Genomic DNA, 26,236 nt, shown 5'->3' on the forward strand with positions numbered 1-26,236 from the left:
ACTAAATCCAAAGACAAGTATCTATATAACAGAAAGATTGAGGGACATAAGAAAGAAGCGAAGAAGACAGACCCTGAAGAAAAGCAACATGAAGATGGTGGTCAATATTGCAGTGACATGTTCACAAGTCAAGGAAGTCAAGGAAACCAAGGAATGTTGATGACAATAAGAAGCCAGAAAGCCAGGAAGGATTCTCCCTTAGAGTGTCTAGAGGGAAATTAGCAATGTTGACACCTTGATTTCAGACTTCTGGCTTCTAGAAGTGTGAGGGAATACTTTTCTGTTGTGTTAAGCTCTCCAGTTCACAGCAATTGGTTATGGCATCTCTAGGAAACTGATAAACTTATCCATAAAAATGGTTTATAGAAGGCCTTTCAGCTGGGCTTGGTGGCACATACCTATTATAATCCCAGAGACTTGGGAGGGTGAGGCAGGAGGTTCAGAAGTTTGAGCCTAGCCTCAGCAATTTAGCAAGACTCTATCTCAAAATAAGGGCTGGGGATATAGCTCAGAGGTAGAGTGTCCCTGCTTTCAATCCCCAATATTGGGGGAAAAAAAGGTTTTTCATGGAATAATTATATACTCCAAATATGAAGTAATTTTTTTGTTTATTTTTATTTTTATTTTTTTTTGGTGTTGGGGAACCCTGTTCCTCCTGCATGATAGGCAAATGCAAGCACTCTACCAGTGAGCTGCATCCTCAGCCCAATTCTGGAAGTTCTATGATATCCTGTCACAAATCTCTCACTTAAGCTAGCCAGAAACCAGACCCTTGTTCTCTGAGGTTAGACCCAGAGAAGCTCCCTATGGAAGTACTGGGTGCTGGTGTAAATCAGCAAAGATTAAAAAGGAATACAGTTAGTGGGTATGTCACAAATATAAGCCTCTAGGACAATTTGTTAAAACCCTAAATTTAAATAATTATGGTTTAGGGTTAAATGCCTAGTTACAGATTCATACATAGATTAGGAAAAAATTTTAAACTATGTAAAAAAAAAGATGGTGATAAATACCTTAAGAAATGCTTCTTAGGATTAAGATATTGAAAAATGGAAAGAGTTTAAATAAAATTGCTTTGTAAAAACCAAGAAAAAAGTGATTATTTCAAAATTAATGCTTTATTGCACATATTTGAACTTTTATGTGTACCTAATTAATGAATTCAGTGCTATACACAGATACTGACATATATATATATATATATATATATATATATTTTTTTTTTTTCCAAGTTGGCTCAAAACTCCTAAAACTCCAATTTTATTTTTTGAGGTTTTCTTTCCCTTGCAAAATGTGGGATCATTCAGGATTATCATTATTATTTAAGTTACCTTGTATTAATATGACTGGGCAAATGTGCAAGGGACACTCTTGAAAAAATATTGGCCTTACAGGATCAAGGCTCAGCATTATATCCGGCGATTTGGTGTTCAATAAGCTACTTGAATGATCCAAAGTTGGTGAATAAGTATTGCTGTTGCGACATTCTTCTGCCTTCTTTTTTCCTTTTCCTAACCTCTGTAAGGTGGTGGCTGACTTTTCACCTATTCCTAAAACGCAGACAAGGAAAATGGTCTCTGCCTCAGGGTCTGGTTAGGGGGGTAATGTGTTGATCCAATTTGCAATGCTGAGACGGTCCAAAGCCCCTGACAGCAAACCAGGGGACCCTTCCACTTAGGCAGAGGTCAGTTTCAAGAAGGGGATGGCATTCTGCTTGAGCCTGCTTACAATTCTGTCTATGGATTTTACTCCGTCATGTGTCATCATGGAGACAGAAACGGACAGTTCCTTCCTTGGACTTTATAATTATACATTCCCGGATTTCTTAAATTCTGAACTAGAAAGTCCCAAGCTCCTCAACCAGAACTTTCCACCACATCCATTTTCACCAACAGGGTGAGAGAAATGGAGTGAGAAGGCCGAATCAGGTTTAGCAACTCTGTCTTGGCAAACAGATCGGCTCTTTCCATTCACAAAGGAGGAAGGAGACGGCTCCCGCGTCCACATTTTCCAGAACACTGTCCCAGGAGGGAGGCGGTGGCTCTCGGGCTGGGGCAGTGGCTGGCCGCGGTGGGCAGGGTGGGGGTCCGGCGCAGTTTCCCCGCGGCCCGCTGGGTCGCACTGTGTCCTTATGAATGCGCGCTGGGGCCGGCAGGGCGCGCGGCAGCCGGGGGCGGAGGTGGCGGCTCTGGCCAGCGAGCAGTTGCCACCCAGCTCATAGCCTCCCGGGCGGCGCCCGAACCAGAGCTCTTCCAAACCACAGCAAAGTTTGCACACACGACAGCATATCCCAGGGGCTGGACCTCGCCCTCTTGCCGGGCTGACCTGCACCACCCTGGGGCAAGGGCGAGAGTTCCGGCCCTGGCAGCCTCCACAGTCTGCTCGGCTTTAGGTGCCTCAGCTGGTGGTCATCACTTGGGATGGCACAAAGGACTGCCCCCAGAGAGGGAGGGCCAAGAGGGGTCCAGTCGCGGTCAAGGCTGCTCCTCTAGCGAATTGCGCTCCTTCTGATCACTCAGTGCTGGTGAAGTGTGCCGCTCAATGCTTTCGCTGCATTGCTTCTTTCTTTCTTTCTTTCTTTCTTTCTTTCTTTCTTTCTTTCTTTCTTTCTTTCTTTCTTTCTTTCTTTCTTCCTTCCTTCCTTCCTTCCTTCCTTCCTTCCTTCCTTCCTTCCTTCCTTCCTTCCTTCCTTCCTTCCTTCTTCCTTCCTTCCTTTCTCTCTTTCCTTCCTTCCTCTCTTTCCTTCCTTCCTCCTTCCTTCCTTCCTTCCTTCCTCTCTCTCTCTTTCCTTCCTTCCTTCCTTCTTTCTTTCTCTCTTTCTTTCTTTCTTTTTTCCTACTTGACATTGTAATTTATTTTATTAAAAAGTATAGTTTTTATGCAGTGCTTCTTCCACCAGAGTTTGATCTTCCAACGGTGCTCATTGCTTGGGTGGGATGTGGAACCTCCTTCCTTCTAAAACCAGGGCTCAAAGTACCATGGATTCCTCTTGCCCCAACTTACTTAAACGTTCAGTTAAACTCGTTTAAAAGATAAGCTAAGTTTTTAAAGTGGAGAAATAAGTGCACATAGAAAATTCAGATAGTACGGAAGTCTCTTCCCAGGCCGCCACTGCTCATGTGTTCCTTCCTTTGATTTCTTCCAGAACACAAGTGTATAGTCAGCTCTTTTAAATGCTTCCTCATCCCAAAATTGCCCCCACCCCCACCCCTCACCCCCTATCCCATCATATATCTTGGAGTTGGCCTCACATCAACACGTGTGGATCCACAGTATTCTTTAGGAAGGGCTGCCTGGTTTTATTTTCTACCCGGAAACCATAATTAGTCAATCAATCTCTGATTGAAGGATACTGAAGTTGTTTTCAGACTTTTGCTGTTAGAAACAATTCTTGGTGAGCATCTATGTGCATGTGCTTTGACTATGTGTGCAACTGTATCTGTAGGATAAATTCCTAGAAGTATAATTGTCTTCTTGAAGAATATGGTACTGGGAGTTGAACCCAGTATCATAAATTCTAGTTTTGAGACAGGATCTCACTAAATTGCTTAGGGCCTGGCTGAGTAGCCAAGGCTGACTCAGGATCCAAGCCACTGGAATTACAGTTGTGCACCATCATGCGTGGGAAATATTTGCATTTTTAAATGGTCTAGATCTTAACTATCTTCCAAAGGTGGTATCACTTCATATTTTCATCAATAAAACTCTCATTCCCCATCTTATTAACACTAGGTTTATAGAGCTTTTAGAATATTTGCCAATGTATATGTTAAAAAAGTAGAATTGTCACAGTTTTAATCTGCATTTAATTTTGAGTGAGGTTTATTCTTTTTCACAAGAGTAAAAGCTATTTAAATTTTATGAACAGATGCTTCATGTTCTTTATGCATATATGCATACATATTTTGTGTATGAGTGTGTTTGCATGTGTGTGTGTCACATGATGCATACCAATGATTTGGTGAACAACATACCTTAATATGTAGGCCCACAAGATTATGGCATAGCTTAGGTGTGTAGTAAGTTATATCATCTAGGTTTGTGTAGGTCTGTTCTATGATGTTTATACAACAATGAAATTCACAATGATAAATTTTTCAGAATATATCCTTGTTGTTAATATATGTATGACTGTATATATGTATAGTTTCTATTTTATAACCTACTTAAAAATATAGCAATATACTATGAAAATTTTCTCAGAATATTAAAATTCATCTAAACATGATTTTTAATTGTTGATTTTAAAAATTGTATGAATAAATAATATGCATAAGTAATTACTGAGAAAACAGAGCTTCTTTGAACGCCTCCTCTTTTTTTTTTTTTTTTTTTAAAGAGCTGGGATCTCACTATGTTGCCTAAGCTGGCCTGGAGCTTTAGAGCTCTTGAGCTCAAGAGATCCTCCTACCTCAGCTTTCCAAGTGTCTAGGACCATCTCTGTGTGTCATTATTCTTGCCTGGATCATTTTTATTTTTAACTCTCTAAAATTTTCTTTTTAGTTTTAAGAACATAAATTTTAATGTGTATATTTGAAGTTTACAACATGACTTTATAGGATATGTTTTCCAGGTCCACCCTGTTGTGGAAGATGGCAGGATCTCCTTTTATAAGGCTGTATAATATGCCGTTGTACTATATGATATACACCATATTTTCTTTATCTGTTGGTAGATATGTTGTTTCCATATCTTGAATATTGTGAATAATGTTGCAATGAACATGGGAGTGCAGGTATTTTTCTGAGTTGGTAGTTTCATCTCCTTTGGGTATATATCCAGAAAAGGGATTTCTAGGTCATATGGTAGCTCAATTATTAATCTTTTTAGAAACCTCCATCCTGTTTTTCAATATGATTCTACAATGTACATTCCTCCATGCCATCAGTGTACTAGGGTTCCCTTTTCTCTACCGTCACAGACATTTGTTATTTCTTGTCTTTTTAAAAAAATTTTTAAATTTTAGGTGGATACAATGTCTTTATTTTTATGTGGTGCTGAGGATCGAACCCAGTGCCTCACACATGCTATGTGAGCGCTCTACCTCTGAGCTACCAGCCCAGCCCCTGTTTCTTGTATTTTTGATGATAGCTATTCTAACAGTGTAAAGTGCTATCTCATAGTGGTTTTAGTTAGCATTTCCCTGATGATTAGTGATGTTGGGCACCTTTTCATATGTCTGTTGCCTATTTTTATGTTTCCTTTGGAGAAATGTCTGTTCAGATCTTTTGCCTAATGCTTAATTGATTCATTTGTGTTTTTTTCTGATATTGAATTGTAAGATTGTGAACTCTCTTTATAAAGGCTTCCATTTACAGTACAAAATCATGTTTTACACAAACATTATTTGAACTTTGGATTCTTATCTTGAAGATAAGCACAGTTAAAAACATTTCAATTCTAGATACTTTCTACAGACGCTCAGTTACTGAGAATATTGTTGGACAAGTTATGAGCAGTGTTAGTCTGATAAAGTTCAGCTGGTTGGGAATTTGAAGAATTTCAAGGCTGTTTTGTGTTGGTACCCTCTGTGCCTTGATTAAGACATCATCAGGTCAGAATCCATCTCCCTTTTTCTTCCCTTAGATGATTGTGCAGATATTTCTCTATTTTGCTCTGACATAGAATATAGCAAAAATGTTTTTTAAAATATATTTATTTATTTATTTTTATGTGGTGCTGAGGATCGAACCCAGTGCCTCATACTTGTGGTAGAGGCAGGCACTCTACCACTGAGCCCCCCCCCCTTTTTTTTAAAAAAAAAATCTTTATTTATTTTTATGAGCAAATTTTTTTTAAAAATGTATTTTTAGTTGTAGATGCACATAATACCTTTATTTAATTTATTTATCTTTATGTGGTGCTGAGGATTGAACTCAGTTCCTCACAAGTGCAAGACAAACGCTGTACCGCTGAGCTACAACCCCAGCCCAGCAAAATTTTTTAAAAGAAAGAAAAAGCCTAGGAGATTACTTTTACTTTGGACTTGGATTCGGATGAATTGTATGACCTCAAGGAAAAGTCCATATAGTAAATTCATTTTCCTGAAGAATGAGTAGGATATTCTACTTAGCAATGATATTCAGATTCTGAGAATATAAATTTTAGTTTTGGGTTTTTACTGTGGCTAATATTCACAATCATGGAATGAGGAGTTAAACCTTCAATAACACAGTGGTGATATTAATTAGCTAAGACACTTTAGGTGGCAAGGAAAAGATATTCCTACTGCTCTGGTTTGGACTTGGTTTGTCTTTGTCAAAACTAAGATTAAAGTTTGCCCCCAATATAACAACATTGAAAGGTGGTGGGACCTTTAAAAGGTAAGGTTGAGTGGGAGAGGATTAGGTCATGATTCTCTGGAAGGGATTGATGATGGTCGTGAGGAGTGAGTTGATTCTCATGAGAGACAGTTGTTATAAAAGAGTGAGCTTAACTCTTCCCTGGTTTCTTGCTTATTTTCTTGTCATGCTATCTCTTTCTCATGAGCTCCTGTCATGAGATACCATCTGCCATGATATGACCCAGCCAGAAGGTCCTCACCAGAAGGACCAGATGGGACTACCTGATCTTGGACTTTCAGCTTTTAAAACTGTGATCTAAGTAAACATCTTTTTTTAAAAAAATAATTTACCCAGCCTCAGGTGTTTTGTTATAGTGACATGAAGTCAACTAAGACACTAGAATAAGCCCCCCCAGGGGAATTTACTGACTTATATAGATGCAAAAATCCAAGAAGGTGCTTCTGGCTTCAAACATGACAGAGTACAGAAATTCAGGTGATGTCTTTAGCTTTGTCTTTCACCTTCCATTTTTCAACTCTTATTTTTATAACTGCTACCTGTCTTTATTCAAGCCTTCATGGTCTACACAATTCAAGATCTGAGAGGAAGAGAAACAACATTTAACTTTCAGGACCACATGTCAAATCTTAGGATGACTCAGATTGGTCTATCTTAGGAAATTTGCCTATTCCTGAACTAATAATTTGGGCTAGGAATACAGGGTGCTCTGATGGCCCAGCCAGGGTGTGGGCCCTCTCTCTGGCAGGGGTTTGGGGCACCATGGTAGATAACCCCTTAGGGAACCATGCAGTCAGATGAGAGTAGTCTTGATGCTTTCAGACAAAGAGGGATGGGATGCCAGACAATCAAACCAACAGATGTCTGCTACAAAGATTTTTGATGATATGTGAGTGATTAGCTACCTATTAGCTGTATATTTATTAGCCTTTGTAAATATTTCTTTCTCTCCGTGAATCTATCTTGTACATATATTCAGCTTAAGCACCACTGAACAGAAGCAGCACCATAATAAGCCTGGCAAAAATGCAGTATTAACATAAAATGTGTTTTAGGCTGTGCATGGTGGTGCACAACTGTAATCCCGGTTCCTCAGGAGGATGAAGCAAGAAGACTGCAAGTTAGAGGCCAGTCTAGGTAACTTAGAAAGACCCTGTCTCAAAATAAAAAAATAAAAGGAGTAGGGATGTAGCTCATGGGTAAAGGGTCCCTGGTTTCTATGCCCTGTACTGCAAAAAGGAGAAGGAGGAGGAGCTGGAGGAGGAGGAGGAGGAGGAGGAAGAGGAGGAGGAAAAGGAGGAGGAGAAGGGGGAGAGGAAGGTGAAGAAGAAGAAGAAAAGTGTGTTAGTCTATAGAAATCACAGTGTGAAAATGATTTTTCTTTTTAGCTTTGGTGAACATAGAGTCATTGTATTTATAATAGTTTTCCTTGACCTCATTCATCATATAATTTTAGAAAAGTTTTTAACTTTTTTTGAAATTATAAAATTAGTAAACAGGGCATAAAATAAAAATGAAACTCCCTCTTACCTGCAGAAATAGAACAGCTTCTTTCATATCATTTTGAAAACTTCCCATGTATTTGTAAGCATACAAGTATACTTTATATAAGCATATGGGATCATTCTCTATGCCTGCTCTCCAACTACCTTGTTTTTGACTGAGTACCATATTGTAGAGATCTTTCCTGCCAGTACAAATTGAGTACCTTCATTCTTTTTTTTGGGGGGTGGGGGGAGAGTCCCAGGGATTGAACTCAGGAGCACTCAGCCACTGAACTCCATCCCCAGCCCTATTTTGTACTTTATTTAGAGACAGGGTCTCACTGAGTTGCTTAGCACCTTGCTTTTGCTGAGGCTGGCTTTGAACCCTCGATCTTCCTGTCTCAGCCTCCTGAGCTGCTGGGATTACAGGTGTGAGCCACTTGTGCCCGGCAGCACTTTCATTCTTGTTAATGACCACATAGTGATCTGTAGTTTGAATGTGATCAAATTTATGTAACTCATCCCTTATTGTAGGAGAATTTTAAGGGATTGTGCCAACCATTACTCCTTCTCTTATTTGCAGACAGCCTGGCATGGATGAAGGCTCTGTGGCTCCCCAGGTGGGTTGGGCATTGCAGAAGCAGTTATGCCATTAGGGATTTCCCAGAGGGAAAAAAAATTCCCCCAAGGCTGAATTAGAACCAGAATCTGGTCCTATGACTCCCCCCATTGCCCTCCCTATGGTTAACCAGAAAGGTGGCTCATTGTTGAGCGGTTAGCAAGTGTTTCAGAAAATTGCAGGTGTGATGACTGCCTCTGTAGCTTGTGGACACATTCAGGGGACCTATGCTGATCTCACAGGGTGACAGGTGGCTCCCCTGGTGTCCTTTTCCTGTTTGTAAACAACCTCATAGATTTCTGGGCTATGATCAGAGGAGGGGTGATCGCTTTACATTTAGCTTGTAAATGCTCATATCAGATGTAATTCCCCTAAGTGTCTGTCTGTTTCTTGCCACCTAGTCCCCAAGACTGTCCTAAAAGGCAGGGTTGTGGAGATAGTGACTGGGATAGGCTGAAAGGCATCCCCAGGCAAAAAGAACAAAGAAACCATCCTCCATTCTTTGCCCTCTCCAATCCCTGAATGGTCCTTGGAGGCCTTCCCAACTCTCACCCTTCAACTTCCAGGCTAACGGAGCGGCTCCTGGAGTCTTGGCTAGAAGATGCCACGAGGTCAGACGACCCAGGTACTCCAATCGAAGACCAGAAGATGTTTCCTTCTCTGTGTTTTGCTCAGATTCCTCTCTCTGCTTTGTTCTTCCTTTATGGCTCTGCCTATTGTAATTCTTGTCCTTCCAAACACAGCTCTGTTGTCACCATGAGGTGTCTCTGATCATCCCAGTGGAAAGGGATCCCTCATCTCTGCTGCCTGCACAGCCACTCATTATGTGTCTCCTGCACATTCTTGCAGGTGCTGGGTACAGAAGCAACACTTTTCCTGCAACAGAGGGTCCTCCTTCCCCCAGCAAGGCTTGAAGGGTGCTGAATGCTTAGCACTTGGCCCATGCCTGGTCCAGTTAATCTCCTAGTAAATGTTAACACTGTCAGATCCTAGGGGGTGTACCTGCATAGGGATGGGTTGCATGTAAGTCTAAAATGTTTTGTAAATTTTAAAGTCAGAGAAAGGAGAAAAAATATGTAAACAGACCCCAGGAAGTAGCATCTTACTGTGTTAGGGGCTGGATACAGTTCACTCCCCACTCCCTGAAGCCCATGGTAACCGTCTTTGTGAATTTGACTGCTTATATAAGTTAACATTATGCAACATTTGTTCTTTTGTGTCTGGTTTATTTCCCTTAGTATAACGTCTTCAAGGCTTATCTATGTCATGGTATTTGTCAGAATTTCATCCTGTTTTTAAAGTATATGCAGTGGAATAACTGTATATTACTTATGGACATTTGGGTTGTTTTCAACTTTTATCTGTTGTGAATCATGTATCTCTGAACATTCATGTTCAAATATCCGAATCTCTACTTTCAGCTCTCCTGGGCATATCCCAGAAGTAGAATTGCTGGATCAGATACTAATTCAGTGTTTAATTTATTGAGGACCCGACACACTGTTATCCATAGCAGCTGCACCATTTCACATTCCCACCACCAGTGTATGAAGGTTCCAATTTTCCTACATCTCTCCAATACTTGTTATTTTCTGTGTGTTATTTAAAAAATAGTAGCCATCTTAATGGGTATAAAGTGGTATCTTCTTGTGGTTTTAATGTGCATTTCTCTGATTTTTGGTTATGTTGAGAATCTTTTCATGTGCTTATTGACCATCTGTGTATATTCTTTGGAGAAATGTCTATTCAAATCTTTTGCTCATATTTGAATGGAGTTGTTTTTGTTGTTGAGTATACTTCTTTATATATTCTAGCTGTTAACCCCTTATCAGACAAAAGATTTGCACATATTTTCTCCATTCCCTAGGTTGCCTTTTCAGTTTGTTGAGAGTGTCTTTTGATGCACGAAAGACTTAATTAGAGGAAGTCCAACTTGTTTATTTTTCTTTTGTTTGTGTTTTTATGTGCTATGTTCAAGAAATCATTGCCAAACCTAATGTCATGAAACTTTTCCCCAGTGTTTTTTTCCCCCTCAAATTGTATAATCTCATTTGATCTATCTTCAAGTTCATTGATTCTTTCTTCTGCCTGCCCAAAACTGATTTTGAGCCCCTCTAGTGAATTTTTCATTTCAGTTATTGTATTTTTTAACTCCAGAAATTCAGTTCTCTCTCTCTCTCTCTCTCTCTCTCTCTCTCTTTCTTTTGATATTGGGGATTGAACTCAGGGGCACTTAACCACTGAGCAACATACCAAGCCTATTTGGTTCTCCTTTTTTTTAAAAAAATATATTTCTCTCTTATTGATATTTTCTTTTTGCTGAGACATCATTCTCATAGTTTCTTTTTTTGGGAGTGAGGTGTAGGTACCAGGGATTGAACCCAGAGTCTCTTAATCACTGGGCCACATCCCTAGCTGATATTTTATTATATTACATTATATTTATTTATTATTTTTGGTATGGGGATTGAGCCCAGGGGTGCTTAAGCACTAAGCCACATCCCTGGATCTTCTTTTTTTTCCCCCTATATTTATACTTTGAGACAGGGTCTCAATAAGATGCTCTGGGCTTCAATAAATTGCTGAGGCTGGCTTGGAACTTGCGATCCTCATGCCTCAGCCTTTTGACCTACTGGGATTACAGGTGTGCACCACTGCACACAGCTTCAAATTCTTTTAGTTCTTTAGACATATTTTCCTTTAGTTTTTTGAATATATTTAAAATAGTGATTTTAAAGTTTTTATCTAATGAGGCCAGGTTCTCGACTTCCTTAAAGAGTGTTTCTACTGACTTTCTTCCCATTCATGGTACAGTTTCTTATTTCCTTGCATGTCTCATAACTTTTTTTTTTGTTGAAAACTACACATGTAAAATAATATAACGTTGGCCACTGGGAATCAGATTCTATTCCCTTTCCTGGGTCTGTTGTTGCTATTTGATTAATGACTTTTCTGAACTAATTCTGTAAAGTTTGTGTTCTTGAAGGCACATGGCTTTTCTTTACTTAGGGATCAGCAAGGTCAGAGCTTTCTGAGGGCTTTTGTGGGTGTGCACACAGCTCTGGGCATGTGTGCAGCCCTGTACTTACATAGATTTTCTAGATTTCCAGGAGTATGTTGGAGCTTTTCAAAGCTCTCTATGGACATCTCATTACCCATTTTTCCTTTGAATTTTTTTTTGTTCAACCCAACTGTTATCACTACTTAAGATGGTTATGAAGTTAAAGAATCGCCACTGATTGTTTTTTTAAAAAATATTTTTTTAGTTGTAGTTGGACACAATACCTTTATTTATTTATTTATTTTTATGTGGTGCTGAGAATCAAACCCAGGGCCTCACAAGTGCAAGGCAAGCTCTCTACCACTGAGCCACAGCCCCAGGGCTATTTGTTTTTAAGGCTACCATGGGTTAGGGATAGGGAGATGGGACTAAGGCAAGTAAAATGCCACAGAACTCACATTGTTGCTGAGGTTCAGCAACTTAAGTAAAACTCCCTGGATTATTGCAAATTTCTGGTTAATGTCCAAGTTCTGAAAAAGTTGATTTTGACATTTATTTTTTTTGTCAGTTTTCTCATTGCTTTCATGGAGGAGGGAGGGGATTTTCCCAGGTTCCTGTTTTGTGTTTCCCCTGATGCCACTGGGCCACATTTCCAGCTTTTTGGAGAAATGTTATTCAAATTTTTTGCTCATATTTGAATGGGTTTTTTTTTTTTTTGAGTATACTTCTTTATATATTCTAGCTGTTAACCCTTTATCAGATAAAAGATTTGCACATATTTTATCCTCTCCATTGCTTTTTTTTTTTTTTTTTTGGTATGGGGGATTGAACCTAAAGGCTCTTAACCACTGAGCCACATCCCCAGCCCTTTTTAATATTTTATTTAGAGACAAGCTATACTTTAAGTTGCTTAGGCCTAAGTTGCTGAGGCTGACTTTGAACTCACAATTCTCCTGCCTTATTCTCCGGAGCTGCTGGGATTCTAGGCGTGCACAACCACGCCCGGCTTCCATTGCTTTTAGAATTTAGTTTTATCAACAAGAAGACAGATGTTAATTTGATTTTTGTTCACTTTAGGCATTTAGTTTTTAGGTATTATAAAATTTCACCATAACATATCCAGGTTGGTCCTTTTGTTCCAAGAGCATGAGTTTTTCCTTAGCTCTGGGAAATTTTCTTTTTATCTTTTTTCTCACATTCTTTCTTCTGGATATGCCTTCTGTTTCTTTCATGCTTTTAATATCTTTATTCTCCTTCTGGGAGAACTTCTCTACCCCACCTATCAGCTTTCTAAATATCTCTTCGTCTGTGTCACTTCTGCTAGTTAGTCCATTAAATGGGTCTGTAATGACTTTCTTTCGTGGTACTGGGATTAACCCAGGGGCACTTTACCTCTGAGCTACAACCCCAGCCCACTTTTTAAAGTTTATGTTGAAACTGGGTTTTGCCAAGTTTCTGAGACTGCCTCAATCCTCCTACCTCAGCCCCCTGTACCCGGCTGACTTCTATTTTGAGGGTGCTCTTGTCTTAGTAGTAACTGAGTGTCACTCTGTCATAGTAAGAGTTTTCTCTAAATGTTTGGTGGTTTGTGACTGTACTTATTTCTGATGTGAGAGGCCCAGAAAGTGTGTCTGAGAATGCGATACCTCGGGTGGTAGGGCAGGAGTAGCATATAGGGCTGGGCAGTGAGTCAGTGGAGTCTTCTGGCTAAGATGCTTCCATTCCTCCTGGGTGAGGCCAACTATTAGAAGCACTGTCGTGTGTTTCTGGTCCAAATGCTGGGTGTGGTTGCCTCTGTACCTTGTCGTTCCTACTGCTTGACGTGTGTGGGAGCACGTACGTGTGTGTGTGTGTGTGTGACCGTCTGCTTGGCTACTCCTACTGCGATGGCCCAACCAGCTCTGTTGGCCCAGAACCTTCTGGCAGCAAGGGCCCCACATAGTTTCCTTGTCTAATCTGGAACCCCTGGAAAACATGCTAGTATATACTGTCCTTTCCTGTGTATGTTTTGGGCTCATGAATCTGATTCCTTCTGTATGGTGTTTTTCAGGGATGGCTCATCATTTCTGACCCCCCAAGGCTGCCTTTCTTTGTCACCTTCACTATTTCTGATTTAATTATTTAAAATGATTACTTGTCATTTTTAATGATTGACAGTGGGAGACGATAGGCTGTACCATGTATTCAATCTTCTCAGGTGATTTTTTTTTCCAAAATTGTTGAAATTTTCCTATGAACTAAGAGTTTAGAAAAGCTATTAATTGGTAATCAGAGGAGGAGGTAGCTTAATATTTGTGTACTATCTTTGGAAATGTTGGGCATTTCAAACTTGGATGGCTTTGGTCCATTCGCTTGGCTAAAATCCACATTTTCTTTGACTACTGTTAAGGGCTACTTTGCTTGGAAGCTTTTCTGTTGAGTCCAGGTAACTTTTTTTGCTAGAGATCTTGTATCCTAACCTGAGATAGCACCTCCTTGGCTGGGGCACTGTTTTAAAGCTTTGCAATTTTAGGGAGTGGTCTGGGTGGGGTCATGTTCCAATTGCACCCCATAACTTTTCCCAGGCACTGACTGTGGTGATGGCTGCTGCTGTCTGCGGTTGGCCCTTCTGGCCAATGAAGGCAGAAGGTGGCTTGTGCTAGCACGGACTCACCAGCAGCCTCTGGCTGAGGTTTGCTCACATGTTTCTAGACCTCTGGGGCTGGCATTTCTGTGGAATCTTTCAAGTTTATTCCTGCTCCCCAGGCTCACCCTCTTACAAGTGCTTGCTTGCCCTGCATGCCTAAAATGACAGAAGGACATCAACTCTATATGAAAACCTGTCAGTGGTTGTTTTTTCTAGGATTTTTTTTTCTGCACTAGTGTGTTATCACATCCATGTTTGTGTAACATAATAATAAAGATACTTTGTATTTCTCTAGAATCTTTCCCTTGAGGAAATTTTGAACACCTAAGGATAGTAGTTTTGTAATCCTGATGATTTATCAGTTGGAGTTAAATGTTCCTTTGTTCATTTTTTTTATTTTTAAATATGAACTGCTTCATGAATTTGCATGTTATCCTTGCACAGGGCCATGTTAATCTTTTCTGTGTCGTTCCAATTTTAATGTATGTGTTGTCGAAGCGAGTACTCCTTCTTTAAGGCAATGAATATGACTTTGAAGACAGAACCTCAGGCTTTTAATTTTACCATAGAACAAAAGTACTCTGTATCCTGGGCTGTTTAGAAATGTGGCATTTCATACTTATCAGGGGTGTGGATATGTGTAGAGGCATCTTTCACTTTAATGGTATTTCAGTCAAGCTGACTGCAGGCTATTTGTCATAAAACTTATTCTATTTCCCCAAGACTTTCTGATGTGAAATTAGGGTTGTATTTCCCCATAGGGAAAATTCTCACAGAAAAATTCTTAAATTTTGTAAGGCAGGATTAAGGAATTTAGCTTTCTGTAGTCTAGAAGGATAGTTCTTAGCTGTGCTTGAATGTTAGAATCACTGGGAAGCTTTTTAAAAATACCAGTGCTTGAAATGCAGACACTAGAAGTGGATATGGTGTTGTGGCTGGGGTGGGAAAGAAGGCTGACCAGACACTGCCTCTGGGGGACTTTTTGGTGAAGGGTAGGTTGTGCACTGAATTGTAGGGGTGAACCTTTACTAAAAATAATTAAATTTACTAATGGGTGAATTTGCAGTATGCAAATTATCTCAATAAAACTCTAAAAAATCCTATCTGGATATCTATCAATTTAGGCCACCAAGTCAGACTCTCTGGAGGTAGGACTCTGATACTGGTATTTTAAAATAAATAAATAAGCTCCCCAAATGATTTAATGTGCAGCCAGGGTGAAGACCCAATGGCCTAAAACCTTGCCTATCTAAGTAGGCCAATCCTCCCTAGAGCCAAGACCTTTGCAAGAAAATACAACTTTGTAACGAGATTTGATTTCTTTGACTCTCACTTAAAGCAATAAAGGTTCATAAAACTTAGATGTAAAGATGGATGATGCATAAAAATGATGATATCCTGTGATTTGCAGCAAAATGAATGAAACTGGAGGACATTATGTGAACTGAAATAAGAGGCAAATACTGCATAGTGTTTTTCATATGTAGGTGTTAAGAAATATCAGGTTGGACTGTATAATAGTGATTACTAGAGACTGGGAAAGGTGGGGGTTGAATAATGGTGCCCAAACATGGTTAGATAAAATTAATAAGGTCTAACCCCTAAAGCTTGGGAAATAATGCCAAGAGTTAATAAATGGGACAACATCAAATTAAAAAGCTTCTTTACAGCAAAGGAAACAATTAGGAATGTGAAGAGAGAACCCACAGAACAGGAGAAAATCTTTGCTAATTACTCTTTTGACAGGATTAATATCTAGAATATATAAAGAGCTCAAAAAACTTTACACCAAAAATCAAATAACCCAGTTAATAAATGGGCAAATGAATTAAACAGACCCTTCTTAAAAGAAGAAAAGTAAATGGCCAACAAATATATAAAAAGTTTAACATCATCAGCAATTAGGAAAAGCAAATCAAAAGTACACTAAGATTTCATCTCATACCAGTCAGAGTGACCAATATTAAGAATACAAATAATAATAAATGCTGGAGAGAATGTGGAGAAAAAGGAACACTTTTACACTGTTGGTGGAATTGTAAATTAGTGCAACCGCTATGGAAATCAGTACGGAGGTTCCTCAAAAGACAAAGAATGGAACAACCATATGACTTAGCTATACCACTCCTCAGTATTTGTCTTAAAGAATTAAAGTCAGCATACTACAGTGATACATGCATACCCATGTTTGTAGCAACACGATTCACAATAAGCAAACTATGAAACCCACTTGGGTGTCATCAATGATGAATGGATAAAGAAAATGTGGTATATATACATGATGGAGTTTTATTCACCATAATGAAAAATGAAATGATGTCATTCGCAGGAAAATGGATGGAACTAGAAACTATCATGTTAAGTGAAATAAGTCCAACTCAGGAGGCCGAAGTTCGTATGTTTTCTCTTATATGTGGAAGCTAGAGAGGAAAAACAAGAATGGTGGGGGTGGATCTCCTAAAAATTAAAGGGAGATCAGTAGAGGAAAAGGACCAAGAAGTGGGAGGTGGGGAGTTAGGGGGGAAGTTCTAGGGAGTGATACTGGCCAAATTATATTGTTATATTGTGTGCATGTATGAATATGTAACAGCAAATCCCATCAATATGCATTACTGTAATGCACCAATAAAAATGTAGAAAAAAATTAATAAGGGCTAGTGTTTTACAGCACAGTGTGATGACTACAGTTCACAATAATTTATTGTGTATTTTATGAAGAAGAGAAGAGCTTGAAGGCACCAAACACGAAGGAATGATTAGGCAAGGCATCATTAATTATCCTGATTCAACCAATATATATTATATACATGTACTGAAATATCACATTTTACCCCATATATACAACAGAAATAATAACCAAGCAAAGGAGAAAAAAAGAAACTTAGAACATTCTAGACTGAAAAAAAAAATAGATGGCTGATACACACAAACTTAAGTGCTATGTGGGAAATATAATCACTCACTGAATAACCTCATTCTGATTGGACCACATGTGCAACAATGGTCCCATAAGATTTTATTGCCTGGTGACGTAGTAGCCATCTTAATTGGTGAAAGCATAAACAACCCTGAAGTTGGTATACTCTATGATGTTCTCATATTGATGAAATTGGCTAATGAGGAATTTCTGATAAGGCATCCCTGGCATTAACTGATGTGTGGCTCTGTAGGTAAATGAGGAGTTTTTGTTATCTGGAGGGAAAACCTAAGCTTTTGCATGCCTGGTGATTCTCTATACACTTAATAAGGGCCAGGATGAGGGTAAGAGGTGAGACACTCACCTAAGGTACAAATAGAAGTGTGTGCCAAAATTTTTGCACTCAAGATAAATATTATTGTTGTGCAACCAAAATTAATTATAAACAAAATATCAGTCTATTAAATCAAGGTAGAATCCTTCTAGTCTCCTGGATGAGGCTTGTCTGTTTATCTTCTTTAGAGTCAGGGCCACATCCAGCTGGTTCTCTGAGGGCCTGATGACTGGGCCTGAGAGAGGAGGACCCACACCCACAGCTTGCTGCTGCTGTTGTACCTTCAAGGTGCAAGATGTTCTGTTGTCCCTCTTGTTGGATGAGATGGATGTGGGGACCTGTGCATTCTTAAAACACCACCCGTGTGCATTGATCTCTGTCTCGACAGGTGAGAAATAACTCCTAACTCCCCCTTTTTCCATAGAGCATGGGAAAGTGGGCATGGCCTTCAGGGTTGTTTGTGCTTTTAGCCATGTTCTATAGCCTAGCTCTCTAAGTATAGACCCCTCACTTGATCTCCAAATCTGAAATTGAGTCTCTAGATATAGTCTCTATTGATCTAGATTTTGAATCTCTAATCTGATAGATTCATGAATTCAACCAGGGATTGATTCAGGTTTTATGGAATCTGACTCTTATCACATTTTGGGGATTTCCTTGAGAAAATGAATATGCATTTATAAAAAAATAAAATTTAATACTTTGGAACAGGGCCCTTGCAAGTGAAGAGCACTTACGTTTCATTAATTTCATGATAAAATTACCTCCAGTCTCATCTCAGTATTTCATTTCCATCATTCTTGCAGGATTTCTTTCTGCAACTTACCAGCTACATCTTCCCACAAACTTCCTACCTAGGTCAAGTCTTATCTTCCAATTTTATGCTTTCAAAAGTCTCAGCATTTTTTGCTTTGCAAAGTAGTGAAATGCTTAAGAAAATTAGTTCTAGCATCAGACTTGGATTTTTTTCCCCAATTCTTCCACACTAGTTGTGTGACTCTGGCAAGTGAGTCTTTCTGACTCATTTCCTTCTCTGTTCTTTCCTCCTAGGGTTTTTTTTTTTGGGGGGTGGGGTGGGGCAGGGGCAGAAGGACCAAATGAGATAATGTATCTTTGTGATTTAGCACAATTGGAAAAAATGTTGAATTGTTGTTGCTTTTTCTTTATCTTTTTAAAAATCCCTTGATGCTTGGGTGTCAAACCTGGGGCCTCATGCCTGATAGGCAAGTGATCCAATTGAGCTACATTCCCAGATCTAAAATATTGGATAGTGTGAAGAATTTGCAGGATGTTTGGAAAAGCAGATGCTGAAAATTGGCAGGAACTAGGGAAGGCCAGCCATCATAAATAAACTGATCAGGACCTTCTATTGCTGCTGTTAGACCCAGACACTACTTCAGGTTCTGCCATTGCTGCATCCTAACATACCCATCCCTTCTTTCTGGGATCTTTTACTTAATATTCAACATCACTGGTCATCCTAATTGACTGAGTCCAAATTTAGGGAGAGGATCTGTCTGTTTTATCTTTCATAGTAGAATTTGGAGTCTCTAAAAATTAAGTAGTGCACCCAATAGGATGTTGGGGAACAAAAATCTCCCAAACTATCACTGTTGTTTATTGTGATTCCTTTTGTATGTTCACTAATGTCTAATAGAACTGAGCTGCAATACATTATCCTGCCAGTAGGTGCCACCTTTTAACAAGAGTATGTATCTTCACCTATAACCCTGGCCTTTAAAAAGAAACCTGGTATTTATGGAGCATTGTGATATTTTTTCCACTGAAATCAAACTGTGATGGTCAATTCTTAGTCACAGAAAAATGGATTCAGTTCTCTCAACTGAAAGCTTGCTCTCTATGAGTTTATGTTACTTTTTGGAACCTGTTTCCGCTTACTTGACAATGAATATGAATAACTGGTAAATTAAATGGAATGGAAAAATGAACAACTATCTTATTAGGCTTCTTTATTAATTTTTAATGATGTACTTTAAGGATTGTAATATTGTATTTCTTTTATGTAAAACATCACTATTTTCTGAATTATTTTTCTAGAACATTATAGTAGATCATTGAAACATGGGCATCTCCCAAAGGCATGGCTTAGTGTTGTTCTAAGAGCATGTTAGACCATAGGTTCCCCAAGGGTAGGCATTCTGCCTGTTATTTATCAATGCATACTCAGTACAATTCTTGACATAAAGCAGTATGCTCATCATTCTGCCTCCAGAAAATTGAGCCTGATCCCAAAACAGCAGCAGGAGAATAGCAATGGCTCTCTTATATCCATCCTCAGTACCAGGAAAAGCAAGGTAAGCTGCATTCTGCAAGACAGGAGCAATGAAGGACAGTGTGCATGCTCCTGATGGGCCAATAGCTGTGCAAAAATTGTTGATTAGAAAAATGTATTAATTAGATTAAGATTAAACTTATATTCCCTAAAATGAATACTTAGATCCACAACCCATAGAAACAAAATCTTGATGAAAATCTATTATCATGTGAAAGTATATTTGCTTTGCTACAAAGGGAAAAGTTTGTCTTAATTTTTTTTTCTTCTTCTGGAGAAATGTAACTTTAAGTTTTATAATATTTCTCTCTGGCTGTCTGCTTTGCTTATATACAGAACACAGTTCAGTTTAGTTCAGTTTGATTTAACTTATAAGTAATAACTGGGAGACGGGACTGGAATGGCCTGACTCTTGCAAGCAGAGGCCTACAATCCAGCTTTAGTTGATTTATAATCAAGGCACTGTATTATGCGAAGATTTCAATACATTATGGTTGCCTTGAGTAGTCAAGGGGTCAGCTTTTCTCGAATTAAATTTTACCTCTGACTTCTTTTTTTTTTTTTTTTTTTTTTTTGTACCAGGGATTGAACCCAGGGGCACTTAACTACTGAGCCACATCCCCAGTCCCTTTTTATATTTAGATTTAGGGTCTTTCTAAGTTGCTTAGGGCCTTGCTAAGTTGCTGAGGCTGGCTTTGAACTTATGATCCTCCTTCCTCAGCCTCGGAGCCACTAGGATTCCAGGCATGCCCCACCATGCCCAGTTTATACCTCTAACTTTTGAAAGTTTTGTGTGGAAAACATTTTTTTTCCCCCCAGCACTGGGGATTAAACCCGGGCTTTGAACAGGCTAGGGAAGTGCTCTACCACTGAGTTACCTCTCCAGCTCATTTTATTTTTAAATTATTTTTATTTTGAGACAGTGACTCACTAAATTGCTAAGGCTGGCTTTGAACTTGTGATTCTCCTACCTCAGCCTCACAAGTAACTGGGATTATAGGTGTGCACCACTGCACCTGGCTTTGAGTGGAAAACTTTGCATGTGCAATAAACAGAAGATCCACTTTACATCTATAGAGTTTGCTGCTCTAATTATATGAAATTTACAACCAAATTAAGCTGATTCATGTTTGATAAAAATGATTTTGTGTACCACTGCAGACAGTTTGAGAATGGAAGGACTTTCTGTAAATAAAGATATTTTTAATAGCCAAACTGATATTTTAGATGCTATTTTCTTACTTCCTCCAGGATTTGTAACATTCCTACTGACATTCTGCACTTTTTTTTTTGTACCAGGGATTGAACCCAGGGTTGCTTAACCACGGATCCACACCCCCAACCTTTTTTATGTTTCATTTAGAGACAGTGTCTCACTAAGTTGCTTAGGGTCTTGCTAAGTTGCTGAGGCTGGATTTGAACTTGCAATCCTGCCTCAGCTTCTTGAGCTGGGGATTACAGGTGTGCACCGCTACGCTTGGCTGACATTCTTTACCTCTTAATGAAAACCATCTGACACTCATTCTCACAGAGGCCCCTAGTCTCATACTGTAAGCTGAAGCTCTCTGGTCTTCCGGCCAGTTCCCACTTACCTCTGCATTTCTAGTATAACTCCTCAAACTTGAGGAGTTCATCAGTTGCTGTTGCTCTCTGTACTGAACAAAACTCTGTTTTCCCCTGTGGACCCATCAGTCTTTCTTTAAGAAGGGTCTTCACCTTGTCCTTGAGAAGCAGGTGGCACAGAGATTGGGAGCATGTGCTGGAGCCCGGGTGTGTGTGCACTGCGGCTCTGCAATCTTGGGTGAGGCAGTCAGCTTCTTATCTCAGTTTGGGAAAATATAGTTGCCTGGGAGATATGATACATTCTTGTGATTGTGTTTCCACGTCTATGTAATGCTAGCACATTATCTCCTGTATTTGTATTTGGTGAGGGAGGGCTAGTTAAAAAGCAAAGAGTCTTCCTCTTCCCTCCTTTGTTGTATTTTAAATCTCTTGGCTTTAAATACTGATGATTTCCAAATTTATATTTCTAACATAGACCTCTCTCACCATCTCCAGACTTAACTTCCCAATGCCCTGTCCAACATTTCCATCTGATGCCTGACCTCAGACCTCCCATGGCCACACCATATCACCAATGCAAGTAAAATCTTGTTTCACCCACCATCTTTCCCATCACAGATGCTAGAAACTCTGTCCTTCAGTTGCATTTTGAAAACTCTTTTCCTTCATTGTATGCCACATCTAGTCCCTCAAGAAATCCTGCTGGTACCTTAAAAGCTATCTTTGGCCTGACCACTTTTCACTTCTCCACTGCCGCCACTCTAAGTCATCTCCGGTCTGGTTTACTGGTCTCCCTGCGTTTAGCCTCAAGTATTTTATTTTTCTTTCTTTCTTATTTTTAAAAATATTTCTTTAGTTGTAGATGGATGCGATATCTTTATTTATTTATTTTTATGTGGTACTGAGGATCGAACCCAGTGCCTCACGCATGCGAGGCAAGTGCTCTATCACTGAGCTACAATCCCAGCCCTTGAGTATATTCTTAACACAGAATCCAGAGTGGTCTTTTAAAAAAGCAAATCAGATTGTATCTCTCTTGTGCTATATCATTCTTCCATTCAGGATCTTTGCACTGATCATTCATTCCCTTTGCCTGGACATCTCTTTGCCCAGCTATCCCCTAACTAACTCCCTTGCTCCCATCAAGCTTTTGCTCCAACTCAGGATTTCTCACAAGTGTTGGCCTCCCTGCCTCTGCTTCTTCCTGGCCTCTGATGTTACCTAACAGCTTGCTTGTGGGGTGACGTTCCAGAGTGTGAGAAAGGAAAATCTACTTGTGTTCCCTTAGCCTGGCTATATCATTTGTCTGGAAAGTTCCTCACTAAGATATCTTTGCGGTGCAAGCCTGCTTTTCCTTCAAACTTTTGCTCAAAAGTCACATTTTCAAGGAGGCCTGAGTCAGATGGGGTTAGAAAGCCATTCAATTGTCGGGAACTACCAGTAATTCGGTTGTACAATTGCGTGTAAATCACTTGGTTCTTCTAGCCCCAATTAATATATCTTTTGGCACATACAGTATTTTTTTTTTTTTGCAAATAGAGTTCTCTGAGAGGGACTTGCTGGTAGGGGTTTCTGTGAGTTGTAGCCATCTGTTTCATCATAATTCAAGGGACAAATATCTAGACAACCATATAATATCCATGCACTCCTCTGGCAGCTGCTTGGGTCATCACAACACCCCTGTCCCTGAGCTTCCCACCTTGGTAAACAGTGTGTGAGGGGGTTGGGGCATGGAGGTTAATGGATGAGGGGAGTGTGACCTTGTAAAGCTGCCCCCAAAGTGAGCTTTGATCTATTCTTATAGCAGAATCTTACTTTTCCCTTCTTTCCTTTCCTCCTCCCTCTCCCCCATCTCCCTTTATTGTTCCTGCCCTACTTTCTTTCCTATTTTTTCCCTCCTCTTCCTCCCTCCCTCCCTCCCCCCACCTTTCTATCTTGTCCTGGGGATTGTACCCAGGGCACTCTATCACTGAACTATATTCCCAGTTCTTTTTTGTAATTTTCATTTTGAGGCATGGTCTCACTAAGTTGCCTAAGCTGGCCTTGAACTCATAGCCCTCCTGCCTCAACCTTCTGAGTAGCTGGGATTATAGGCACATACCTACATCTGGCCTATAAAGCAAAATATTTCTCCCCCAGAAAGTTCTGTAGCTCTCTGCCATTTGTCAAGCTACACCAGCAGGAAGGACTCTGATTGTTGAAGACGGGTTGGAACCTGACTTATAGGCACATGTCCTTAGCCACTCTTGTCCTTTTGCTCCTTAGCTGGGAGCTCTATGGAGGTCTGTCTTAGTAGTTTGGCATACAGGTAACATCTTTTATGGGGGGTGGATTAGTACAAGAGGGGTAAGTTGTATCTTTCACAGTATTCACAGCAGGAGTGGCCTCCTTGAGATATAGCTGAATGAACATACTCAAGGATCCCCTTTCATTCTTATTTCTTTACCAATTCTCTTTCCGGGGGCAACATCTGCCTTTCTCATTCACGGATGTTGAGGGTACCTCCATTAACAGTTATCTTCTACTGTGCCCTATGATGGCAAGGTGGGCTCATCTCTAGGCTGTTTTCTCCACCAGGTGTATGGGAGAGGTCTGGAGGTGGTGCTACCAAAGGGCTTGGCACCTAATCCTAGACCCCCCATGAGGAATTTTGTTGAGAAGAAGGGATGGATATATTATCAGTCAGAGTCGCTAATTCTAAGGGGGCTGTGGATTTCTTTTTCTCTAGGCCCTGGCCAATAATATTATAAGTAATATTATTCATTAGGAATGTGCACTCTCATCTGAAAGCTGGAAGAAGTATGTGGGAACTCCTGGTGGAGACTGTTCTCTGCTGTCTTTGTTTTTTATTTTTGTTTTTGGACTTTAGGGTCTCAAGGTTGAGAGAGCAGGATGATCCATTTATGGCACTTATGCTCTGAAAAACAGTCAGAAGAAAAACAGCTTTTCTCTTCTGAGGTGGCAGTTAAAAAAAAAAGTAAATTGTGAAATAACCCAATGAAGGAAGTGGCCTTGGTCTGACTGATGTCTGAACTTTCTTTCCTTGCTCACAAAACATGGTGAGCCTAGGGTCAAGGCTAAGGATGACTTTTGACTTGATGGTGCAGTTGCCAAATATTTTGTACGGGTCGTGGGGTGTGCCTGGTGCAGCTCTCAAAGGTTCCTGACACACCCAATTCCATTCCTTGCTGTTGCTAAACAGTCCTAGAGAAAACATGGAATAGGAAAATGATCAACCTGAGGGAGGCACATACTGCTGAGTAGTGGAACAGTGGACAGAGCTGTAAGCTGTTATTGTTTAGACGTTTTTCCCTCCCATGGTTCTGTTTGAAGCTTTTTGATTATTCTAGCTCTTATTGGTCTTTCTAATGAAATTTTATTAGCCCATACTTTAAAATTTCATTTTATTTTTAGATCATGAAATTATTATTATTTTTTGTGGGTGTGTATGTGTGAAAGTTACACCAAGAGAATAAGAAGCAAAAGTCTGCCTTCCTTGTTCCTTCTCTCTCCTGGCATCATCCTGTTGGATGGTCCATTACCCAATGAAATGAACTGCCCCATGGGACAGGCCTCATGAGTGGTGTGGAAGGGGTTTTGAGAGGTTTGAAATCCTCTGAGCCTGGAGTAGTCAGGTCGGGACAGGAAGGATTTGAGCTGGGCCTTCACAGGACTTCTGAGGTCCTGAGGAAGTGAATGAGGAGGGCCTGTGCAGAAAAGGGAATATCAGAAGCAAAATCACAGAGGTGGGAAAAATACCAGGTTGATCTAGGCAATGATGAGTGGCTGAGAGGCTGGGATAGTGAACTGGGCCAGGAGTTTGGCTGTTAGCACACAGGCAGTAAGAGCTGGTTAGAGTAGGGGGCTGGTCGTTTCCTGGGTGGTTGATGGTCTCCAAAGTTCCTGCCCTTCCTGTTTACATATATTACCCTTTCCCTTAAGAACTGGAGTCTCTCCTTTCCCTTTCCCTTAAATCTGGTCTGGCTTCAGGGACTTTCTTGACTGTTGCAGAAATGACATTCTGAGCCAGGAATGGTGATGCACTCCTGTAATCCCAGAGGCTCGGGAGGCTGAGGCAGGAGGATCATTGGTTCAATGCCAGCCTCAGCAACTTAGTGAGGCCCTAAGCAACTCAGTGAGATACTATCTCTAAATAAAATATAAAAAGGGCTGGGCGTGGGGCTCAGTGGTTAAGTGCCCCTGGGGGTTCAATCCCTAGTACCACAATTAAAAAAAAAATAGGAAATGACATTCTGAGATTTCTCAGGCTAGGTGACGAGAAGTCTTGCAGCTTCCTCCTGGCTCAATCTTGGGATGCTCCTTCTTAAAACCCAGATGCCATGTGAGAAGTTCAGCACACACAGAGGGGACTTTTTTTTGGCACTTGGGTTGACAGCTTCAGCTGAGCACTTCCATAGGATCAGAGCAGAAAGGACAAAAATGGGATCCTTGATTACATACCTAACTTGCTGAATCAAATCCAACTCTGACTTTCAGTTGTAGGAGCCGGTAAATTAGTTTTCTTGTTCTTCACCAGTGTGGGCTTATTTTTCTGTTTCTTGCAACTAAATGCATTCAAAATGATAAATAGAAGTATTGTGTGATTAAATAGTTCCGGTTTTCACTTTTCTTTTCTTCTCTGCTATGCTAGGGGGGAACCAGGGCCTCACACTCACTAGCCAAGCACTCTACCACTCTTAACTATGTGATCAAGGGGAGCCTCTGAACTGACTTCCTTATCTATCTTTGAAGGATTTTTTTTTTGTGTGTGTGTCTGATCTTATTCTAAAGTGTCCCTAATTCTTTTGCTCCAAATGAAAGTATTTTCTTCTTCTGGACCTTGTTCTATGCACATTGAGGTTTCTCTCTCCTTGAACTGTCAACTACCTACACAACATTTCAGAACCATTTCCTTTCCATTTGCTTTGTACATTAAAGCCATTCCATCCTTCATTTTATGTATAGTACTTGTGATAATGTTGTCAAGTGTGAACCTTTTCTCTATAATGCCCCTTTCACTAAAAAAACTTAGTGTGTGGGGGGGTGGTCCTTGTTGGAAAATGCAAGTATCTAGTCATAGAAAATGTTTTTAGGAAA

At 40.0% G+C, this 26,236-nt stretch overlaps 1 non-coding gene across 1 annotated transcript; it reads right to left on the reverse strand.

The window, feature by feature from the left end:
• Positions 1-14,431: 14,431 nt before the first annotated feature.
• Positions 14,432-14,537, reverse strand: LOC124094708 (U6 spliceosomal RNA). The gene has a single exon (XR_006852303.1). It is a non-coding gene; the product is annotated as a U6 spliceosomal RNA (small nuclear RNA).
• Positions 14,538-26,236: the final 11,699 nt, after the last annotated feature.

Source organism: Marmota monax, unplaced genomic scaffold, assembly GCF_021218885.2.
Source record: "Marmota monax isolate L192 unplaced genomic scaffold, Marmota_monax_Labrador192_F-V1.1 WCK01_AAM20220418_F8-fsc00007, whole genome shotgun sequence".
Lineage (NCBI taxonomy): Eukaryota > Metazoa > Chordata > Mammalia > Rodentia > Sciuridae > Marmota > Marmota monax.